General features: G+C 41.5%; 1 protein-coding gene across 3 annotated transcripts in view; it reads right to left on the reverse strand.

Annotated features, from left to right (window-relative positions):
• tws (protein phosphatase 2 regulatory subunit tws) overlaps positions 1-25,742 on the reverse strand; it is a 905,968-nt gene that overhangs the window by 547,854 nt on the left and 332,372 nt on the right. For 2 of the 3 annotated variants that reach the window (XM_067151365.2, XM_067151367.2), the window contains exon 3: positions 22,351-22,375. The gene's annotated coding sequence lies outside the window, so the exon portion shown is untranslated. Of the gene's footprint in view, positions 1-22,346; positions 22,376-25,742 lie in introns of all 3 variants that reach the window. The other variant, XM_067151366.2, reaches the window with a different exon arrangement.

Below are 25,742 nucleotides of genomic sequence, written 5' to 3' on the forward strand. Positions count from 1 at the left end.
AAAGCACTCAAGACGTTCTAAATAGGAAGAAATGAATACTTTACAACTTGTAATTTAATGTCATGATGCATTATATAGAATGTAATACATACTAAATAAAAATTCACCAGTAAAAGATGCCAGTTATTTAATAGGACATAATGACAATGAACTATATTAAAACTTTATTCATTTTCATAAATAAATAGACAGTATAAAGAGAGATGAAATACAGAATAATAGATATGTTTAGTGACAATAATATATTAAATTAAGAGCACATATATCATCATTATTTTTGTTCCGAGGTATCTGTGGAACAGCAGAGGTGAAAGAAGGTGCGGGCTGGAATGGGTCTAACTACAAGTCCGAAAGATGAATTAAAAATTTAAATAAAGGTTATATTTTCAATAGACAACAAGAGTTAAGGAATTTTCACTAGGTGAAATAACAAAGAAAATCAGGTACAATTATAAATTTACAAACGAAAGCACAAGTTAAGGGGTCTTTACAAATCCTGGCTTCGAGCCACAGATACACAATCCTTGAGCTATTAGCCCAACATTAACAAGGTACACTCATATAAAGGGCAGAAAACCCCTTCATTCAAGGAGCACTTGCTCCCAACTTTTAACCTCAAGCCTCCCAGAGGCACTTTTCGAACACAAGAAAGAGCTGACCCGCTCTCAATTGTTTAAGCCTATTAAAAGGCAATACCGACTTTACACATAATTGCCATCGAGGCACAACTTACATCAAATGGAATGGGGGTATCTCGTACCCAACCTACTGGGCCTCAGTGGAAAAGAACAGAGTAATTAAATGGCCCAAATTACCAAGGTGAATGGAGGCGTTGCTCCCACTCCTACATGAATACTAGTTAAAACCTAAGGGGCACTAGGCCGATAACACAGGGGCTATTCCCACACTAGGGAGGTGACTCGTATAAGAAAATTTTAATACATTAAGAGTAGACAATCGGTTAAGAAAACGTAGTCACCTCAACTCAAAAAATGAAGGGGAGCTCGAGAGGGTAAAGCACTCTCTATCCCCGATTTACAGTCAAATAATAAGGAAATTTTACATAAGCCGGCACTAAGTTACATTTTAGAAAGGTAGGTTACATTGAAAAAGTTTCGAACCTTCCCTGAGGGCTAAACTGCTGAGCTAGCAAGAATTAAATATGTTAAAAGGCCATTACCTTGTGGAAGAGCTGCTGGCGGATGAAAGAGGCGCTTCCCGCCTCCTGCTATACTTCCATACACTAAGCTAGATGTTGTACGAGTGGCGGAGAGCCAGGAAAATCAGCACTTTTTATACTCTCGGGGAAGATTCGAGACCTTTCATGAATGATTAAGACACACCCACAGTCGTTTATTGGATAGCTTACAGTTACACATCGACATTGGTAAAGAAAGACGCCATTGGCTGAAAATTAATGACAGAAATTTACGATTGGCTAATTTCAAAACTGGCGGAAAGAAAAGATTTATATTGCCAAGCTACAATTAAAAGAACGCAATTTAGTTATAGGAAAACTTATGAGTATAAAATATCTTCACGAAAAGTTCCATCACTTCGCACCAGGGTGCATGATCATAGTTTTTGGTAGAGACATCTGTGAGAGAATGTCCACACTTCTTGATAATTAGTAAACAAAAACAATTAGAAATTAACTCAGTGACATCTTCTGGTAAACGGTTGAATTAACTCAGTGTTAAAGTTCAGAGTTTCAGCTGTAGAGGAGTACTTTAAGGCGGAAAATTCAAATGTGCGGCGTATAGGTGTACCAACCGGTACAATTTTAATGAGGACTTTGATTGTTTAATTCCTTAGTCATTCGTGTTTCACTGGTATTTCTCACGTAGTTATTGTATTTGTCTTTTTTTTAAAATTATTATTATTATTATTATTATTATTATTATTATTATTATTTCTAAAATTCGTACATCTGCATGAGTTCTAAAATATTAATTAAATGTTAAACACTTGTATATCTGTAACGAGCGTGAAAACCGGGTATCTGACAATGATCGTCCTATCCTTGATGTTGACCCTGCTTATGATGTGACTCAGTGCTTTATAAGACTTGTTGACTTCCTTCTCATAAGCATCCTTACATGATGAATAGACTGAGGCAATTCTCGCTCCCAATTCCTCCAACTGCCAAATATATCCACATAATTTGCTCATTTATGTGCCTAATAATACCTATGATGCGAGCAATAATTATCCGGATGAAAAATCTAAAAGTTCTACCCCACACTCTACCTTCCCATGTTAATACCGTTTATAAAGACTTTGAATCCTATCTTCCTCGTTATCTCCCCGTACCCGAATATCACTAGCATATCCATACGCATCCTCTTTGGTGACTCAGCCGGTTCAACGTTCTTTGATAGCTTCCCATAGAATTCCATTTCGTACGCTAAGTTGTTTCCAACGAGTCCCTCGCCTCACAAATCGAAGTGGGACTCCGTTAATCCCATAGGTTCTGAGCTCGGTAAGTTCTGTGAAGCAGGATGCTAGCCTGCTTACACATTGTCCCTGTAAGGATCTCTCCTCAAACGGGATACGGACCACCTGTGGATTGTATAGTCCTAGCCGTCTGAGCAAAAGGAGTGCCATGACTCAGAATATATCCGAGATGCCCACTCCCATCCCATAACAACTGGTACCCCAATTCTTAGAACCACTTACTAGGCTACTCAGCCGTTGTCCGTGGTTTACGCACTTGGACGTGACTACGTAACCTACACTACAAAATTTATAAATAAATAAAAAGATGGCTTGCTTAGCACTCTGATCTTAAAATGTAATTTTTAATACAAAATATGTCACTATGTGTACTCTTAAACGGCCACTGATTACAGTTTTGCACATATATCTGAGATATAAACAGGCTATCTAACAGGATTAAGGATTTTAGTTCAAAACTGGAATTACGTATGCATACAGGATTATTCCGCTGCACTGCTTTCAGAACTGGCAAGAGATGTTCTCGGCATAACTACCATAGTTTTCCCTCGGATTGGAATTCCAGTGTTAACTGCGTTACACCGGTTAAAATGACGATTTTACATTTGCCATCGCTTCAGTGACAGTATGAAAGCAATTTAGTTGAAGGCAAATATTGAAGAAGCTTCGCAGAAAAATTACCAATATTCTACTAATGGGATAGTACAAAGGATAATATTTCTGACAAGATGTACCCTTCAGCACTCCCTCCCACCAACCCATTATTTTCCCTTATTTTCATAATTGAGATCCTTTAGGTGAGCTTTCATCTTTCCTTCTATTAGACCCCGTTCCGCAAAGGTTACCTTAGAAAATTTCTTCCGGTACCGCTTTGTCGAACACACTTCTCAGGTGCAAAAACCTGCATTCGAACTAGAAACGCAGTGGTAGAAGGCCGACCTCTGAGAATGAAACACAGAAAAGACTAAACAAAGGATAGAATTTCCTTTTCAAAAGTACCCTGGCGAGTGACTTCTTCCACTCTGTGTGTTGCTGGTTCTAGGTGAAGACGTGAGGTTGTAGGTGAGTGGTCGGTACTTGAAGGTACTCTCAGCTGGCCGAGGGCGACCTCACGCGTCGGTTTCAGGTGGAGCACGCGCCGCCTGCTTTGACGTCACGGCCGTGTTGTGGGTCGATAGAGGGCCGCGTGCTAGTGGTATAACGTAACGCACGAAAGAAGGTCAGCACACACACACACACACACACACACACACACACACACACACACACACACACACACACACACACACACACCTCTATCCTCCTTATCAGCCCCTTACTTCCATTAACAATTCACACCACCTACGTCGAAAACTTTTATCAGGTCTCTGTGCTTTCCATAACATTTTGATATCAGAAATACTGACCGTTTCTTCACGAATTCATTTAATTTTATATAACTATTTGTTAATGGATGTTAATGTTTCCCACCGACTAATATGCACATCTTTATGGTGAAAATGGGGAAATTCCATCGTTTTGTACTGGAATTATTTCATTGTCCATAAGTTTTGCCCATATTCAGTTTTTACCTTGCATTAGGCAATCATGAGTCGAACACAGGTTCAGTTGCACTTGCTTTCTCTATCTTCCAGCTTGTTGAATCACGTGAAAACAGGTGAACATATTTTTACGATGGAAAGAGAGATTGTAACTTAGGCCTAAGCTATAAATTTTCCCTTAGTGCAAGGGACACAACTCGACGTTTCTGATGCCTTCATGGAATGAAATTGGAGATACAGAAAAAAATAACATTATTGGACTTAGATACGTATTTACAACCCTATGTTTCTTATACTTTCTTTTTGTAGAATGGGAGAGATTTAATGGTTTTGCGCCGAAGTTTTTTTTTTGCTTTACGTCGCACCGACACAGATAGGTCTTAGGGCGACGATGGGATAGGAACGGCCTAGGAATGGGAAGGAAGCGGCCGTGGCCTTCACTAAACTACAGTCCCAGCATTTGCCTGGTGTGAAAATGGGAAACCACGGAAAATCATCTTCAGGACTGCCGACAGTGGGGTTCGAACCCACTATCTCCCGGATACAAGCTCACAACTGCGCGCTCCTAACCACACGGCCAACTCGCCCGGTGAAGGAAATTTCAGCCAATTAATTTTCTAATCAGACCGTAACGTATAACACTGCCAGCAATTATGGATTTATGATGAACTTCGCATATTATTAACTTCCTAATATGTTTTCATGCAATAAGATATACATTTCCGTTGGAATACTACAATTTTATTCAGTTAGTGTGAGTAAATGCAAAATAACATAATCTCTGCAAATAATCTTATGGCAGTAAACACATTACAGAAATTACGTTGAAGATAACCTCATTAATATTTTCCCCAAGTAAATTATGGTATTTTGCGCGTCTCTCTTCTTTAAAAAAAATGTATTCCACTTCTAGTCCAAGAATCACAACAGCTATTTGCCTTTCCTCCATGTTAAAATAAAATGCTACCAATCCTTGCAAAACCTTTTCAAATCTTGGCAAACCTTCAACAATGTTGAACAAGATTTGACAACTTTTCTTGTGAAATATTGAATTGAAATAAAAAATTGATAGTGTACAATAGGCATGATCGTGTTGTTTAAAGGGGCCAAACATCTAAGATCATCGGCCCCAACTACTGTATCCTACATCTACTCTAATCATATTCTTGTCATATTCATGCCTTGGTCTACCCCTAACGTTCTTACTGTCTACACTCCCTTCAAAAACCAACTGACCGATCAAGTGCTGTGCGGTTGGGTCTCGTAGCTATCAGTTTACATTCGGGAGATAGTGGGTTGGAGCCCACTGTCGGCAGCTCTGAAGATGGTTTTCCGTGGTTTCCCCATTTTCACACCAGGGAAAAGTACCTTAATTAAGGTACTCGTAGCCATTTCCTATACCATCGTCGCCATAAGACCTATCTGTGTCAGTGCGACGTAAAGCAGATTATAAAATAACAATAACAATAATAAGTATTTAAGTACTTTAAGGTATGTCCATTATTGTAAAAATCTTTGAGTAAGTCATGAGTTTCTTAGGATGTGTCAATTATTCTATGTTATCTTCTGGTCAAATTTCAAAATCATCCTCTTCTCACCAATTCGATTCATTTTCTCTTCATTCGTGAAGCAATCTACTCATCTCACCTTCAGCATTCTTCTGTAACATAATAATTATTTCAAAAGCTTCTATTCCCTTCTCTTACTTGTATTACTTAAACGTATTATTATTATTATTATTATTATTATTATTATTATTATTAGTGCGGGTAAATGCGTGGTCAGCAGAGGTAAGGAAGTGTGTGGGTGAATGGCTGGCCAGGGCGCAAATTAGAGTATAAGTTACCTTAATAAAATTCGAGAAATTGTATTCCTTTCCCTTCTGCTTGAATGATCTTATTTAAAAAATTAATAACAAACAACACTAAAAAATAGCATAGGTGTTCAACAAAATGATAGCATTAATACAACTGGAGCTAGTCAGCTCTGAGTTAATGGCCAAAGCTCTGAAGCAGGAACAATAGTGAGAATAGTGAGAGTACGGCTTCAAACAGGCACAATAATCCGAGGAGGCACTCCCATTTTTCTCTAACATACTAGGTGAGCATATTAGCTCTTTACCTGTACAACCAACAGCGTACAAATTCGTACTGCAGTTAAGTTCAATTTAAAGGCAACGCTTAGCGGAAAAAGAGAGCATATCTCTTGGTACACTTTTAGTTAAAATGACACCACCCGATGACACATACCACCGAATGTGCCCATGTTGGGCAAATGTGCAGAGGCATATTCCCCATACTACACGAAAAATGAAAAAAGGTAACATTTACTAAAGGCCGAAGTCCAAAAGTTGAATGGAGGCGGAAAATAAGCACTCCGAAAAAATTAAAGGAAAACACCTAAGTGGGCTTAAGACCCAAAGAAACAGGGGCTAATCTCACGCTACCAGGTGACTAAAAGGGAAAGCATTAAAACCGAGAACTAATTTTAAATTTAGACGGTAAGAAATGTTAGTCACCCAATCCGAATAGAAGGGGAGGATTCCGAGGGTAACCCCTCGTGCTCCCTTACATTTTATTAACCTCCCAGCAGGGAATACAATTCAAGTCCGAAGGCTATGTAGAAAGTCCTACATTACTATAAATGAAAGGCCTAACTTTTACTTACGCCGGAACAGACACTTATTTAAATTTATTGTGCCATACCTTGTTGGTTTGAACTTCCTTCAGGCCGTGATCCCCGCCTACTTTGCTCCCGAGGAAGTCTCTCTTTCGATCCTCCTTCACGATGTGCACACTACCGCACTAGCCATATAAGACCCGGAGCCCAAGAATCGCTCCTCTTATAAAGAAAGAATGGGAGAATCATCTAGATTTTTACAATCCAAGGATATGATTGGGCGGCCAAAAGTTACAAGACAGGTCCATGGTTGGTGAATAATTTAACATTCTAGCTTGTAATAGGCTGGTAGAATTAGAGGAGGCGTCGAGGATAATATTGACAACTTTGGAAACACGAAATATAACATAAGCATAACGTCAGGTTTACCAACTTCAACATTCAAACTTTCTCACAAATTAATTTTGGGCTTTGCCCTCCAAAATTTATTTCAAAATATACGTTAGAGCCATCTAACGATCACACGAAAAACTGTTACAGTATTTCAAAAGTTCTTACTATAGTTACTATCAGAGGCCGTTGTAGAGAAGGCGCAGAAAACAAACAGGAAAGGAAAGTGTACCACCGGTAAAATTATGAATAATAATATTGTTGTTGTGTGACCTTAGTATATTGGAGTTCGTATCTCCGTAACTTGTCCGGCCCCGCGGTGTAGGGGGCAACGCGTCCGCCTGTCACCTGGCGGCCCCGGATTCGATTCACGGCTGGGTCAGGGTTTATTAATTGTAAATGATAAATAACCCTGGTTTGGGGACTGGGTGTCTATGTCGTCCTTAACGTTCCCTTCCTCACATTCAACACTATACACTATCTCCATTCCAATTACACGCAGGTTCATATCACATGGTGCAATTAGGGGCAAAAGATCTCTATAGGTCGACGCCCCGAACAAATAGCATTTTAAAAACAATCTCTGTAACTTACACTATCCATTCCCAATTAAATGTGTTTTGTTTAATTTTTGGGGTTAATTCATTCTTCTTCTTCTTCTTCTTCTTCTTCTTCTTCTTCTTCTTCTTCTTAATCTGCTTACCCTCCAGGGTCGGTTTTTCCCTCGGACTCAGCGAGGAATCCCACGTCTACCGCCTCAAGGGCAGTGTCCTGGAGCTTCAGACTTTGGGTCGGGGATACAACTGGGGAGAATTACCATTACCTCACCCAGGCGGCCTCACCTGCTCTGCTGAACAGGGGCCTTGTGGAGGGATGGGAAGATTGGATGGGACAGGCAAGGAAGAGGGAAGGAAGCAGCCGTGGCCTTAAGTTAGGTACCATCCCGGCATTTGCCTGGAGGAGAAGTGGGAAACCACGGAAAACCACTTCGAGGATGGCTGAGGTGGGAATCGAACCCACCTCTACTCAGTTGACCTCCCGAGTCTGAGTGGACCCCGTTCCAGCCCTCGTACCACTTTTCAAAATTTCGTGGCAGAGCCGGGAATCGAACGCTAACCACTACACCACAGAGGCGGACGGGGATTAATTCCACAAAAACATAATTGAATAACTTTCTCATTATTGATTCTCAGAGTATTACATTTTACATAAAGTAAAATTCGTTCTATAACGTCGTGTCGTTAGCGGTATCGAATCTCAACTTCATTCACTACTTTTAAAAGGGCCCTCCATGATGTCTAATTGATGATCCCCGCGTTCTACTAGTAAGTCACCATATGCAGTAGCTTAGCGTATTCAGTACACTGTGTCGATGGCTGAGTAACGGTGTGGTCGGAGACAGCTCATTCACTGCAGTGTATAGTGGCGATTTGTTTGATATTAATATTATGTGTAACTTGTTTAAGGGTTGTCTTGATACACTAAAATGAGACCTTGCGTTATCGAGAAAAATTCCTTCTGTTATAATGAGTAAAGTAAACAATTAGATATGTTACCGGATAATAATATAACAATAACTGTGAGTTAGCTTTTTATTAGTTTTGTAATTTTGGTCAACATTTTAATACAATAACTTAGTTTGCTGTTGAAAGGAAAAACCACTTTCCTATCTTAAGTAGTTATGAAGGCGAGGAATGATATTTCTTCTTTTAAATTTTAGGTTCAAAATGTATCATGAATATTATTTAATTTTTTAATACTGTCAGTTGCTGGGTTCTGCAGGCGTGATTGAGGGGTCAAGACATGTCGCGTGAGAAGAGAGGGGCAGTCTTAACTTTCTGCGTCAGCATGACTACGTTCAGTTCGGAACCCATCTTGTTGGAGTGTGGTGCTTGTGAACACTCGGGTAATGTTTTCTGTTTGGGCAGTACGACACAGTCACCATAGCATAGCATAGCGGCGTGCTCGTAACCAGCTGTTTACCCTTCCGCGTAGCCAAAGATCATACCACCCAACAGTAGATATGTATGGCCTAATTAACTCAAGAATAATGTGACCCAAATCTATTTTTGGGCTATACTTTTAAAAATAATACCGGTATGCTATAGAGAAGATCAGTAGTTTCATTTTCACAATTGCCTTAAAATAAAACCAAAATGTCACTTCGTATTAAACTACACCGGTCAACAGGCCGGAAGTCCACGGTGGAAAGGAGGAAAGAGGGGTTATTAAACGTTTATGCACTGTCTCGATATTTGGATCTAAAAACATAACAAACAGAAACTCTGAAGTTCCTACCTAATGAGGAATAAAGACCTTAATATATTTTGAGTGGAATGTACTCGTATATTGTATTTTCAAGGTCTTCTCAGGAAGTATTTGGCTTTCTAAACCTCTAGGGAAATCAGAAAAGTGCAATACATTGAAAGGCTAAAAGAAACTGAAGCTTTTGACAAACAATGCTATCCCTTTCTAACATACGTTGTGATACAATACTGTCACAGAGCACAATGCCCTCACATCGAACGAGATAGGAAGGAAGAAGCTCGTTGGGAAGTATATTAAGTTATATGCTATAATTCAGTGGTTAGCGAGCACCTTAACACATTTCCCTCCTCCGAACGCTCACAACTTGTGAAGTGTGATAAGCGACTACCTGGCTTCCAGCCAAACTTTGATATTGCATCCGACGCACTTGTACTAGGTCGTTCTGTAAATTTATTTAATTACTAGCAGATGTACCCGTGCTTCGCGACGGAATTCTCACAAAGACTGTCTTTGTGGTTTTCCCAACTGAAGTCAACATGTCATTACAATAACGTCAGTACGAATATAGCGACTAAAAGCAATGTTGTCATATAAAATACTCGATCAAATGAAAAACCGCACATTTTCTCACTTTTAATGAACAGTACTACGGTACCGATCTAACAGTCCAAAGTTCCAGAGCTGGAATTACGAGGCCGCAGACCATTATTCCGTTAAATGTGCACGCTGCTCATTCCAATCAGTGCTTCAGAGTAGGGATTGAATAGCTGGAATGCTATGATGAACCAGTCTGTTACGTACTAGTAGTATCAGAAAATATATGAACCACAGGAATGGCATGCTAAAGAAGATAGAGATCTAGGCCTAACTCCCCAGCAACTTCCCGCCAAATCCGGGCGAGTTGGCCGTGCAGTTAGAGGCGCGCGCCTGTTAGCTTGCACCCGGAAGATAGTGGGTTCTAATCCCACTGTCGGCAGCCTTGAAGATGGTTTTCCGTGGTTTACCATTTTTTCACACCAAGGAAATGCTGGGGATGTACCTTAATTAAGGCCACGACCGCTTCCTTCCAACTCCTAGCCCTTTCCTATCCCATCCTCGAAGCGGTTTTCCGTGGTTTCCCACTTCTCCAGGCAATGCCGGGATGGTACCTAACTTAAGGCCACGACCGCTTTCTTCCCTCTTCCTTGTCGTCCCTTTCGATCTTCCCAAGTCACACCCCCACAAAGCCCCTGTTCAGCATAGCTGGTAAGGCCGCCTGGGCGAGGTACTGGTCCTCCTTCCCAGTCTCATACCCGACTGCCACTGAGGCGATTCCTCGCCGAGTCGGAGGGAAAAACCAACCCTGGAGGATTAACGGATTAAGAAAGAAAGAAAGAAAGAAAGAAAGAAACAAACAAACAAACAAACAAACAAACAAAGAAAGAAAGAAAGAAAGAAAGAAAGAAAGAAAGAAAGTTTTTTTTAAATATCGTTGTCCTTATTCGTCTAGGTTCTGTATGGAAAGTGAATTTTAAAACATCAATAAATGAACGAAACAATGTTTTTGAAATTGTTCGGAAACTTACTGCCAACGCGTGAAATTTTCAGTAATAATGACGATTCCTTCTCGAGTGATATTCCAATCCAGAAAAATAAGTGTGGAAATCCTGCTTCCGCGAGATACTCCTGACATGCGAAATTTCTATGTTTCGATGTTTCTACGATTGGTATCATCCAAGGGAATGCACCGTATGTCCCTGAAGCTTTAATATAAGAATGAACTGACAAAACATTGTAATTCCTCGAAAAATAACACACACATAATATATAATTATGTATTATACCGGTATATATTAAATGCATAACACTTTTTGTGAAACCCAGTTGTAATTTTACTATCAACATAACGCCGTTGTATCCACTAATTTGATAAGAACCATTCGTGAGGTAGGCCTAATCGTCAGTGGACATAAGTCGATAAATGAAACAAAAATATTAAATGGGATTCAAACACGGGGCGCAAAAGTCTCAGGCCGCGATGGTCGCCGTGACAAAAGGCACATAAAAACACGTCAGAAACTTTGACCGTCATTTTCTAGGAAACGGTCGAGTGTCTACAGATAAGCTGAAACATATGTTCGCTTATTTGGAACCTTCTTTCGCTGAGCGAAATTTCTGGGAAATCAGGCTGTTACACTTGGCGGGTTCCCCTCATTAGTTAATCCACTGGGTGTTGCAGAATGAACGCTGAACGGCATTTTAACAGTCTATTAAGTACATCAATGGAGATATAGGTTCAGATAGAATGCAACGAATTTCTTGACTTTAAGGAAGTAGGTGATAATATCATTAACATAAAGATCAATATCGCCTCTGCTTCATGAATTAAAATCACCAATCCTGGGTAATTCAAATTAATCTATCATTTAATGACATGGAGGAATGGCAAACTAGAAGGGTATTATAAAAAGGAAGACGAAATCAATACTTCAGAACAATCAAAATCAGTCAGGTCAATGGCAGAAAATATGTGTCTGCATAAGAGGAAATAAACCTCAAAATGACGATGCAATACGTGCCTGAAGAACAGAAATAGCTCTATGGTGAAATTGTGACGACTGATCTTTAAGATCATGATAACGGAAAAATTAAAAATTAATCACCACATAGCTTTATTCCGTTTAGCATGTTTGGGCAGATCTATTGAAAAATAATGTTTATTTGTTCACTGCTTGTAATCTCCTAAATCAATGTTTTCGAAAATCAATGAATACTTCTTTCTAATGAATATCTTATTTTCAGTTCATTACATGGCGTTCTTCTTAACAACTCAGAACTTAGTGTTTGGCGCCTAGCCTATATGGAATGATGCTTTCAATCACAAATACACATATCAGTAAACATCGACACAGGTTGTCTGTCTGTTAGGTCATCAGCCCAGAGGCAGGTTGGATCCTCAAATAGCACCACCAAAGGTTATGCGGTTATAAGGAAACCCCCAAAAAACCAATGGCAGCACCAAAATGAGGCGTACTAGGCAAGATGAGGAGTGAGGTAGTTTGCCATTGCTTTCCTCACTGGGTCAGAAAGTACTATTGCAGCACGACTGACCCTATGAGCAGCACCTTTCATAACACTCAGATGCACTAGTCATGCTCTGAATATCATTACTCAGCACTACCCATACCCCAGCAACTTCCATATTGTCACAGCCATGGATGTTTACTGGGACTTCGGTGGAAGCTACACTTTACTCTGGCCTGTGCCAAGAGATGGATGCAAAAGTACTGTATCCATCACGACACAGGTTATGAGATTAAACTTCTCTCACAGCACACGGGGTTGATGATGAAGGTGTCCAACTTCCCTTACATAAATCAATTTCTCCTTTTTCTTCCTACTTCTTCCTGGCCTTTTCTCCAATTTATTGTGCTCAGTACTTGATGTGGATTGGGTTCAGTTTTTCGGCCGGATGTCCTTCCTGATGCCAACACCATGCAGGGGTGTTTGATAGTTATTAAGGCACGTTGGGTGACAGTATGGTGTATTAAAGCAATCAATAACCCCAGTCCCAGAGCGCGTTAAACTCATCCATCGGGTCGGGAATCGAATACAGTGCCCACTAAAGTGAAGGCAAGTACGCTAACCATTTAGCCAAGGAGTCAAACTAAGAAATACCGTTACATGCCAGCTGACTACGTGGGCTAGCAACTTCAAACTCATCCAATGAGCCAAAAGCAAAGTCGTCTCCACACACATGGGAGTGGAGGAAGGTAAAGGCTTCCACTATCCGTAACCTCGGAACTTATGAGGGTAGAGTGGTTAGCTCTACGCCCGGCCGCCTTTGACCCCAGGAATTAACCTGGTACTCATTTTAGTGTAGGCTGAGTGAACCTCAGGGTCATGTGCACCTCCGAAAGAGGTAATCTCGTTTCTTAAATGTTTCGGGAATCGAATTCACGTCCTTCCGGGTGAATAGGGAATGAGAATCTAGCGAAATACGCCACACTGCCGATGTTGCACAGAACATCCCTTCCACCTTCCAACGTTTCGTGTCACACTAGCGAAATTCGCCACACTGCCGATGTTGCACAGAACTTCCCTTCCACCTTCCAACGTTTCGTGTCACACTAGCGAAATTCGCCACACTGCCGATGTTGCACAGAACTTCCCTTCCACCTTCCAACGTTTTGTATCACACTAGCAAAATTCGCCACACTGCCGATGTTGCACAGAACTTCCCTTCCACCTTCCAACGTTTCGTGTCACACTAGCGAAATTCGCCACACTGCCGATGTTGCACAGAACTTCCCTTCCACCTTCCAACGTTTCGTGTCACACTAGCGAAATTCGCCACACTGCCGATGTTGCACAGAACTTCCCTTCCACCTTCCAACGTTTCGTGTCACACTAGCGAAATTCGCCACACTGCCGATGTTGCACAGAACTTTCCTTCCACCTTCCAACGTTTCGTGTCACACTAGCGAAATTCGCCACACTGCCGATGTTGCACAGAACTTCCCTTCCACCTTCCAATGTTTTGTGTCACACTAACACAAAAACATTTTCGGTGAATCTGGGATTCTAAAGGGATAAGACACGAAACCTGGTAGCCATGGTTATAATCAAGGTACAGTCCAGGCACTTCGTAAATGAGGGGAACCTTGCAGACCTATTTTCAGCGCTGCCGTCGGCGGGGATCGAATCACTCTTTATAGAATGTAACTTTACAGCAAGATGATCCTACAGCGTAGCCAGCTCCCTCGGTTTAACCCGTCTTATACAGTTGTAGTTAGAGTGTTATTAGGACACAAAGTGACAAGAAAGAAAAGAAAAAAGAAAAGTAAACTCGTATCCTCGTGTCCCTCTTCGTTGGTCCACTTGGTGGAGCTCTTTTTAAGCATCAGACTTAAAACGAACCCAGAATTCCGAGGACAACAGTTAATAGCCCTGACCATTACACAACGAAGGTGGTCAGCTAAGTGTTATTATTATTATTATTATTATTATTATTATTATTATTATTATTATTGTATGGACTCAGTTACCGAGTGTACGCATTTTGTTTTGAAGTGATCTGTGCTGCCTGGGGGCCAATAATGACGCTCAGTTTTACTCTATCAAATGACAAAGAAAGAGATCTCTGTTGGGCGATATATCACCGAGTTTTAATTAATTCTGGTAGGTTAATACCAAGCGTAAATTCAAGCCGTGGTAGTGGTTAGTGTGATTATCTGCCACCCCCAAAGGCCCGGGTTCGGTTCCCGGCTCTACCACGAAATTTGAAAAGTGGTACGAGGACTGGAACGGGGGCCACTCAGTCTCGGAAGGTCAAAGGAGTAGAGGGGAGGGGGTTTCGATTCCCACCTCAGCCATCTTCGAAGTGGTTTTCCGTGGTTTCCCACTTCTGCTCCAAGGAAATGCTGGGATGGTTCCTAACTTAAGGTCACGGCCACATGTTTCCCACTTCCTTGCATATCCCTTCCAAACATACATCCCCTGTTCAGCATAGCAGGAGAGGTCGAGGGACTGGTCCTCCTGCTCAGTTGTATCCCTAGTCCAAAGTTTCACCCTTCAGGACACTGTCCTTGAGGCGGTAGAGGTAGGATCCCTCGCTGAGTCCGTGGGAATCAATCACTACTGATTTGCATTTAGGGCAGTCGCCCAGGTGGCAGATTCCATATTTGTTGTTTCCCAAGCCTTTTCTTAAATGATTGCAAAGAAATTGAAAATTTATTGAACATCTCCCTTGGTAAGTTATTCCAATCCCTAACTCCCCTTCCTATAAAATAATATTTGCCCCAATTTGTCCTCTTGAATTCCAATTTTATCTTCCTATTGTGATCTTTCCTACTTTTGCAGACACCATCCAAACTTATTCGTCTACTGATGTCCTCCCACGCCATCTCTCCACCGACAGCTCGGAACATACCACTTAGTCGAGCAGCTCGTCTCCTTTCTCCCAGGTCTCCCCAGCCCAAACTTTGCAACATTTTTGTAACGCTACTCTTACCAACACTGGAAGTTAAACGGATAACGAAATGAAATTTTAAAAATTACAAATCGCCACCGAACAACATGGAATATCGTACAGACTTTTTACCCGACCTTCAAAAATCCTACAACATCTGCCGGGTTTGAACCCGTGATCTGGAGATTCAGTGGCTGGCATTCTACTAGTGATCCCCAGAAGGATCCAACAAAGTGCTAGCCAACTCTTTCGGTGAAGTCAGTCTGGTACACTTGTTGTTATTGTGTCACGAGGAAACAAAGTGATAGATAATGTTGAAGGGGAAATAAAATACAACCTGGAGATAGCAGTTGTCAGCGCTGTGGTACATATTTCAGGCCTCTAAAAAGTTCATCATCACGGCTGAATTGGCTCGGTGAGAGGCATTCTCTGACATATTTATTTGAAAGATTCGGAAAAAGAAAAAAAATAGAACGTATACTGTACGTAAATATTAATTTAATACGAGTGTTATGAAGGCACACGTCTAGTTTGCCTGGCACTTTCTCTGTCCAATGTTATATAAACATTTGTTTTTGAAAATTAAAAGTAAACACAAAGCTACATCCAATTGTTACATTATTGGCATGAAATGATTCTGCTGCTCCTCTATAGCAATCAGCTGACGTTTAGGAACAGAAATAAAACAAAATAAATGAAATAGCCTAGAAGAGTGTTGTCTAATATTTAGAAAGTTGTAGAATGCGATTAGAGAAAATCTTAAACATAACACACACAGTAAACTTCTTGACTCAAAAAGTGATACCAAAACCACTTCAGCCCTGTCGTAGCTCATTCCTAATCCATCGTTGCCAAACATCTGCAAGTGTTAGTCCGACGGAATAATAGTGCCGTATGGCTACTGCTGGCCTTTGTGAAGCAGGCCCTCCGAAGAGGGTGGGTGGTATCTGCCGTGTATGGGAAATAGCGTGTTACTGTAGTGAAGGGTAGTATTGTGTACGGTGTGTGAGTTGCAGAGATGTTGGGGACAGTACAAACACCCGGTCCCCGAGCCAGCAGAATTAACCATTAAGGTTAAAATATCCAACCCGACCAGGATTCGAACCGGTGCCCTCTGAATCGAAGCCAGTTAAGCTGACCACTTAACCAAAAGCAGAGAATCAAAGGAGGCGGTGTCGAAATCGCGGCGGCAAGTTTTGACGTAGAATAACGCGGTTTTTTTAATAACTTCTGGGACAGTAGATGTGCTCGACTGGAACTCCAGTAGCGCGGAAGTCGCCTCACAACGCTTGGCTGCCTTCGGCCTGAGTTAACATTGAGAAACTCCTGAAAAAGCCCTCTGACGCTCGATGTTGGAATTTTGGCAAGCTACTTTATCCTCTCGAATATCCAACTCCCTAGCTGAATGGTCAGCGTTGAGTCCTTCGGTTCGGAGGGCCCCGGGTTCGATTCCCGGCTGAGTCGGGGATTTGAATCGACTGAATATTTGTGTTTGTCCAAACATTCCCTCCTCTCTTCATATTCAGACAACACAACATATTAACAACCATCACAGAAACACGCAATAAGTGATCACATCCCTCCGCGCAGGATTGGCGACAGGAAGGGCATCCGACTCTAAAACAGGGCCGTCATCATTTCAATTTTGTTACATCATTTGTTTTTTTTAAATTAACTGGGAGGAATCAAACGACACCTCACACGACGTCCTACGTACAGTCAGGAGCGTGCAGCTGTGAGCTCGGATCCGGGAGATAGTGGGTTCGAACCCCACTGTCGGCAGCCCTAAAGATGGTTTTCCGTGGTTTCCCATTTGCACACCAGGCAAATTCTGGGACTGTACCTTAATTAAGGCCAGGGCCGCTTCCTTTCCATTCCTAGGCCTTTCCTGTCCCATCGTCGCCATAAGGCCTCTATCTGCGTCGGTGCGACGTAAAGCAAAAAAAAACCGACGAGCTACCACGCCGGAGTTCAGAGCTACACTAACACTGTTAAACTTGCAGAAGGACGGATTTAGTACCTTAAAGTGGTAGGTCTACTGCATCTTCCAATGACGTCATACCGAGGTAACACTCATGTTGATAAGAACAATAGGCCTTCCTATTTTCAATGAGATACTGAACACAGTTGTCGCACGTGTTGAGTGGAAAGTATTTCCATTTGGAAACGTTCACGTTTTTTGTAAGGCTCACCGACCCAAATATGGTTCAGAAGCTATACAAGTATTGTACAACAAAAGATAGTGTAAAACTCCACAAGTTCCGAGTACAAACACAACGGAAAGGAAGGAATACATATTGTGGAGATTTCTTGCTAACTAATACACGGAGGTTTGGTTTTACTTTTCCCCTCACCAAGAAAGTAAAAGTGTATTTCTGTGCCTTTAGAACGAGTATAAATAACCAGGAATGGGCGTTTGGACACCGAACATACGAAATTAACTACCCCGCATTTTATACAAATCGTGTAGTTTAAATCATCTCAGGATGTTACAGGGAATTGTTCAGAGCATTGCTATGCACAACCGCATATATTAAACTTCAATGAACAGAACTCCCTTCACGCGACGTCTCTCTGTTCGTATACGAATCTCAGTAAAGTAATAAATGGACATCATTCTGCAGCCAGCGTTCCTTAAACCTGCGTCCTCCCCTAGGCAATGTTTTTGGTGTCCGGACTTCGTTCACGAATGATGATATTCGTTACAAATTGCCCTAAATTCTGCTTGTCACTTCCCAAATATAATACAATTATAATCAAAATTTAAGTTTACAAAGAAACATTAATTTATTGTTTCCGATTGAGAATACTACACAAATTCAAGTAGCTCAATCGCAAATGTACCAGCGTTTCGCCCCAATGCAGCCTGGGCTCATCAATTGGATATTAAAAGTTTTCTTTCGGAACTTAATTTTTGATCATAGAAGCCTAGAAAAGCATTAGCTGGCCCGACCGTCTGCTGTCCTGAGAAAGGTATTCCGTAGTTTTTCATTCTCCTCGAAAGACCTGCACCAGGCCTCCCCGGAGGCCACACGCCATTATTATTATTTTCCTCACTAAGACGAATGCCGGTCAAGTTCCTTTTATATGCCACAGCCAAAAGCTCCCCTCCTCCCTCTCACCCTTTTCTACAACTCAAAACACCGTAACACGTCTCCTGGCCTACGAGAGGGCATTACCCTCTAGGAGGCCCGCCTTACCCCTTCAGGCTACGCAGTTAAAACTTTTAATACTGTACTGTAGTAGTGGTGTCACAACTGTGTGCTAGCCAGCCAGTGTCTTTGAGAGGTGTGGTTTCACAATGATATGTCCACTGGGGCGAAACACTGGTGCGATGCCGCTTTTCACGAGAGTTTAATCCTGATGTAAACAAATAGGCGGAGCACCTTGCCTTTACATGTGGACAAAGACGTAGTTGATTGGAAAGCACCCGTCGCACTCACTCGACTGTGTGCGAGCTCGAAGAAAAGTAGTACGTCGCATTAATTTTATCCTATTTTAGTTTATTACATTTAGAGGGTTTGGACGAGGACGTAATCAAATTAAAATATGGTTACCATATATACCGGTATATATATTACAACGTGCTTTTAAAAAAATGAAATAATATTAAATAACGAGAAATAAAGGCGCAAGGCGTGGTGTAATACAGGAAGACCTCTCGTAGTGGGTAAAGTCCCAAGCTGTACAGCGTGGAAATAAGGTGCTGCTTCTTGCAGTTGTCATTGAGTCCGTATTCATAGTGAGAGAAATGGAGCAGTAGGTGTAGTAAAACACAACGGAGGTAAACCGATTAGAAGTGACCATACGCAGTGCATTGTGAATGTGTTCAACAAACTAAGTGAACAGAATCCACGTTGTGTCGTTCATTCAGTTCAGATCTTCTCACTGTTGTCGTATGCTATGCGCAGCCCTGTAAATCCGAACACGAGACGTTGACGGAGTGGAGGTCGGTACTACACGCTCAGCGAATCACAACTCTTTCTTTGGTGGAGGCGTAGACATACAATGTTTACATCCGGATTAAACTCTCGTGAAAAGACATATAACACGATTTAGCTACCCGAATTTATTCAACAATAGAACAACACATGCTTATTGCCAATGTGTGTATTGAATAAAAGTATATTAGCGATTAAGAAAAGAAACTATATTGCGAAAGACCATAGCACGGGCGAAGTGCACAACATTTGACGTTCATTCTTGCGTACATGAGTAACTCAAGTTTTGGTCAGGGTGCATAAATGTGCATTATAGTTTGTCCAGTCAGCAATCCTCTGCAACCCTCCACTCGCAGAAAGCACCTCTTATCTCGAAACCTTTAAACAAAGGAGCTAATCATCGTCTTGTTGGCAACTGTTCGCTTTTCTTATGGCCTATGGGAGCGGTCCTGGCGCCGATTGTACTCTGAATATGCCACCCGCAATACAACACAGGGCAGAGAGACAAAAGTAAAGAGAGTACAGTTACTCATGAATTCGTACACGCTTATTTCTCCCTGTTTGAAGAAGTTTCCGTGGAATGAGATGATAATGGTCGAGGTGGATCATTCCCGCCAAAGAGTATTACAAGTTCAGCGAGTATGGATGTAATCATGAATTCAAATTTGCCTACTTCTGAACTATGGCCTAAATCGTAGTCTCCTAGGTCACCAACTCTGGGACACTGGTTCAGGAAATAAATAAGTTCAGGAGCTGGGCACACAGGGTAACGGACCTGTCGCAAAGAGTAAGGAGAAGAACGGGTGCAAAGTGGTCCGAAGAACAAAGAACTACATAGATGAAGGTGTACTGTAAATTCAAAAAGACTAACAAGTGTTAACCGTGGCCCTTAGCGGTCGAAAAGGTAAGTGATAATAATCGTAATTATACACCGAACGAATGGTGCGTGGTTTCGGTCGCGTAGCTGTGAGCTTGCAGTCGGGAGATAGTGGGTTCGAACTCCACTGTCGGCAGCCCTGAAGATGATTTTTCCCGGTTTTCCACTTTCACACTAGGCCTTAATTAAGGTCACAGCCGAAATACCAAAACCATAAAACTGTGGCGATAGACAGCCGCTGACTGGCTGAAGTTCCCGACATTTTTATATGGGATTGGTCACTGGAGCCATGGTGCACATGGTCAAATTGAGAGCGCCACCTGCCAGTACTTGAATGTTTTCGATGACCTAAATGAACAATCTAGTGTTCACTACGACATATTAAAACAGCACAGCCGAACGTTTAATTACAGTAAGCGACAAGATGAAGTGGAATAAGAATGGGGAGTGATAACACCAAGTTCCGGACAGGCGTCGCACAACTTTTAACCTGGCGCTGTTTCGCAGGAGCACGTATGAAAGGTCATGCTCGAAATCCAAAAAGATCCTAATGTAGTTAAGTTCTGGCATGCCGAGCACAGTCTGCTAGTGAATAGTCAGACTAACAATAATTTTGTAGGGAACCAAGAAATGGCTCAACAAGTGGCTACTGCTGTTTAATGGAGCAAAGAAAATGAGATAATGTGAACATTGCAAAACTAAACGAAAGAAAGCTGTCGAAGATAGAAAATAATAGAAAATATTGTTGAAAATGAAAATCCACAGTCTGTTTCCAATCATTTGACCGGGTCAGGAATGGAATGAATGAAGCCCCCATCTAGCGGCGAGGATATGAATTGTGCCGGCTACCGAAGCCTGTCGCACTCCTCTGGGGCAATGATTACTGAACGGCAGATGAAATGAAATGAAATGATATTGGAGAGTGTTGCTGTAATGAAATATGACAGGAAAAACCTGAGTACCCGGAGAAAAACCTGTCCCGACTCCGCTTTGTCCAGCACAAATCTCACATGAAGTGACCGGGATTTGAACCATGGAACCCAGCGGTCAGAGGCCGGCGCGCTGCCGCCTGAACCATGGAGGCTCCACAAAAATTATTGTTGGGGTCGAAAAATCAATACCGTAACACTTGACAAATGAAAGCAGAGGATAAGGAAACATGAAGCACAAGTGGATGTATATGTCAGAGAGCAACTAGGGTTATGTTAAGCGGAGATTCCCACCTTCCAATACTTGTCAGTTTTTATAGCTGGTTTATATATTTAATAACATAATCCAGCTTAAACTCTGAGTACAATACTAAATAGAACATGTTTCGTCCCAATTATGGAACATCTTCAGCTAAAAGGTTTACAAAAATTGACATAAACAATAAAACATTTGTAATGATAATGATAATGGTGATAATATAAAATATTCATTCATATTGGGTTAAAATTCCAACAAGTTAATGTCCAAGGTAAAGAGTAAAATTGACGTAAGCGATCTTCTTTTAAAGCTGGAGAAGTATATGCTTGTTGAATCTTGAAGATATACTTAAGAATATGAACGATTTTCTTAAAATATGATGGAAACTCTTAAAAATAACCGTAGATCGAGTTGAATTTAAAATTGACTGTTGAAATAAGTCTGAAAAGGAAGGAATGAAAATACGTAAAATTTGCGTATAGTTAAAAAAAATGTATTGTTATTAATATGCATATGTCACGTGGAAGAGCCTCCATGGCTCAGGTGGTAGAGCGCCGGCCTCTCACCGCTGGGTTCCGTGTTTCAAACCCGGTCATTCCCTGTGAGATTTGTGTTTGACAAAGCGGAGGCAAGACAGGTTTTTCTCTGTGTACTCCAATTTTCCCTGTCATTTTTCATTTCAGCAACACTCTCTATTATCATTTTATCTGTCAGTCATTAATCATTGCCCTTGAGGAGTCCGGCAGGATTCAGCAGCCGGCACATTAATCCCTATCCTCGCCGCTAGATGGGGGCTTCATTTATTTCATTCCTGACCCGATAAAATGTCTGGGAACAGGCTGTAGACTTTTTATTTCTCACCCCCTCCTTAAAATTGCATTTAAATGGACCACTGCGCATTTAAAATGTGTATTATTATTATTATTATTATTATTATTATTATTATTATTATTATTATTATTATTATTCCCCTATCCCAAGGAAAAGTCGTATCTACGTCACTGTCCACTAAGTTCTAGGTGGCCACCCGAGCGCCACTGGATAAAAACTGGCAGAACAATCATCAACTAAATACGAATGCAAGAACTAATTACTGTAAATAAGATGTGACATACTCACTGGGCTAAAGCAGTCCGGCTCCTACCTGGAAAAAAAGAATGAGAATATCATGACAAGGTAAACAAAAAGTTTGCAATTTATTTCATACACACAAAAAAAGCGCGAGCAACTTCTAAAAAAATACAATTTGAAAATTAAATCTGAATAGCCCCGAGGTGTACGGGTCGAGTATTTATTTATCTCTTATAGGGAGCACCAGGTACGATCTGCGGCTCGCCCGCGGAATGAAGTTCAGTCAGCATCGTTAAGTCATATGAGGAGCTGTTTCATACGAAAGGGAGCGGACCCGGTCAAGAAAGTAAATCAATACAGTTGTGGAAGTCGCTGACCACGTGACACTCGCAATGTCTGCAGGCCATCTACTGACTGGACATCAGTCGCCCTGGGAGGCCGTGGTCCTTAATGTGTTGCGAGTGCCACAGGATTGCAAGAAAGAAAGTAAAATAACTGATGGTTCACTGCGTTGTGCTAAGGTTTAGCACAGTAGCTTCCGACTGGTCTGGTCGGGTTCGATCCTCCCTGTCATCGGCTGGAGCACAAGATTAAGATCCAATTAGCCTCAGATTACAATGTCTGAATTCTTTGTACAGCAGATCTTATGGAACCTTGGTCTATTGCCTGAAGGCTGTTTTCTATGAGGTAAGAAAAGGTATTCGGGAGATAGTGGGTTCGAACCCCACTGTCGGCAGCCCTGAAGATGGTTTTCCGTGGTTTCCCATTTTCACACCAGGCAAATGCTGGGACTGCTGTACCTTAATTAAGGCCACGGCCGCTTCCTTCCCATTTCTATCCCTTTCCTGTCCCATCGTCGCCATAAGACCTGAGTCGGTGCGACGTAAAGTAACTTGCAAAAAAAAAAAAAAAAAAAAAAAAAAAAAAAGTATTCTGCATATCATGACGATTTCCTCCATTGTTTACTTCCTGTGGGAGAGAGGTGGTAGAATGCATTAACGATAACCCTTGCCTGCCGTACGAGGCGACTGGAAGGGGAACCCAAGAGCTCTGAACTATGGCGCGTGGGTTGGTGACCATAATTCATCTGCCTGTGTCTAGCATTGCTTCCACTTACTTGTAACAGGTTCCTCACTGTCATCATTCCTACCCGATGTCCCTGTCCTTTTACGACCCCGACCTTATTAGGCTTGCAACGTCTAGGGCAGGGTGGCGAACCTATGGCACACCGCACAGCATACTAACATACTTTAATGTTTTAACATGTAATTAATAGGTCGAAAATCTACCAACATAGTATATTTTAACATTACTCTTTAATAAAGGAGTATGTTACAATTAATTTTATGGCCATATTTTTTATGAATTCTATTAGGTTAAAGCGAAATATATCTTATTCTTGAAATTTACCGGTTTAAAAAAACAATTTTTAGTGATGTTTGCAGAATAAAAGCTGGAAACATTAAGTCGAATGGATTTATACGCAATGCAAAATAATACCTACATGAAAGTCAAATGAGGGAGTTTCATGATGATTTTAAAGGAAAATAACCGATGGCAACCAAAGAGTAAAAACTAATAAACAAGACCTTAATTGACACACCAGTCGGAAAAGGTTCGCCATCCCTGGTTTAGGGCGTCTTTCATTTTAGCGCCCTTCGTAGCTCCTCCCTTTGTTTTGCCGGCAAATGCATTCTTATGAATGTCGAACCTCTTCCAATTATGATTGGACTATGGTTTCCCAATCGTACTTCCTCTTAAAACAACAATCATCAACACCACCTCCATCGTTTGCGTGATCAATATCGCATCCTTCCTTACGACTCATCGTTCGTGTTCATGAGACTAAACGAGCCATATTTTCCACCACATCCCCAAATTAGTTTTAAATTCACCATGACTATCATCCCTACAATTGTTATTGATAGAGACATCAGGATGACAGAATGTCTTGCTGAAGTTATTACATGTGTTGGAAGCCAGCGACACAGAGCTGTCATATTTTAACACCCTCAAATGCCACTGACTCTGGCGAGATTGAATTGTAATAATGGCGTATGGCCTCCGGAGAGGCCTGGTGCAGGTCTTTATCTAGTAGACGGCCTATAGGTTACCTGCATATCTGTGAGGATGGAGCCTATCGTAAGATGATTTCTAATGTTAATGAAAACACTCGACCCCCAAGCCAGTAGAATTAACCAGTAAAGATTAAAATCCCCGACCCGGTCGGAAATCGTCCCCGGGGCCCCTTGGAACAAAGGCCAACGCACTAACCATTTAGCCACGGAGCCAGACGGGATTGAATTAGGAACAGAAGACAACTAACCGGCTTCTCCACTTACGTCCTAACTTGAGAGGAAGACTTCCACCGTAGAATGTTAAATAAGGTTACAGCCAGACAATCAAGGATACCGCAGTAAGCAATGACTTAGAATGCAACTCTAGTATTCAAAACACAAATGATTTTAGAATGTTACTGTACATGCAATAGGTGGCAAAAGGAAAAAAAGCATACTCTCGTTTCAAGGAGTGTGCATAAGCTCCCAGTCTCTTTAAAAAGAAGCTGAATCTGTTCCAAGCTGTTGGTTTCAACGAGGATGCAATGCCCAGCACTCCCGACAAGCTTGTGGAAAATTATAACTTGCGACACGTTGTGGAACCGCATTTGCATAATGTCCAAGATTTATACAGCAGTTTGTTATTAAAATTAACACTCATTTTACACTGAATGCAAGACCGAAATCGGGAAGGGAACAGAGTGGATGAAGGCACTTACACTACACAATGGTAAAGAAAGCATGCATATGCCTCCCAATGCTATTCCGCATTATTCCGTTTTTTTTTTTTTTTTTTTTTTTTTTGTATTCATCATTTCCGTTCGTTACCTGAACGAATAAAATGGTATTGACCTCAAAACATGCCCACGAAGATGTACAGCCACGGGACGTGCAAGACGTTAAGTCAAGTCAGAGAGAGTGAGGGATATAGAGTAGGCAGCCGACTAAAGACTGGAAACATAGGTAGATAAAAGGATGCTAGTTGTTTTTCGTCGCACCGACACAGATAGGTCTTACGGCGACGATGGGACAGGAAAGGGCTAGGTGTGGGAAGGAAGCGACCGTGGCCTTAACTAAGGTACAGCCCCAGCATTTGCCTCGTGTGAAAATGGGAAACCACGGAAAACCATTTTCAGGGCTGCCGACAGTGGGGTTCGAACCTACTATCTCCCGAATACTGGATACTGGCCGCACTTAAGCGACTGCAGCTATCGAGCTCGGTGATAAAAGGATGAATGACATACATACATACATACATGCATGCATACACACATACATACATACATACATACATACATACATACATACATACATACATACATGCATACACACATACATACATGCATACATACATACACACATACATACATACATACATACACA

The sequence above is a fragment of the Anabrus simplex genome, chromosome 7 (genome assembly GCF_040414725.1).
Source record: "Anabrus simplex isolate iqAnaSimp1 chromosome 7, ASM4041472v1, whole genome shotgun sequence".
In the NCBI taxonomy this organism is placed as follows: Eukaryota; Metazoa; Arthropoda; class Insecta; order Orthoptera; family Tettigoniidae; genus Anabrus; species Anabrus simplex.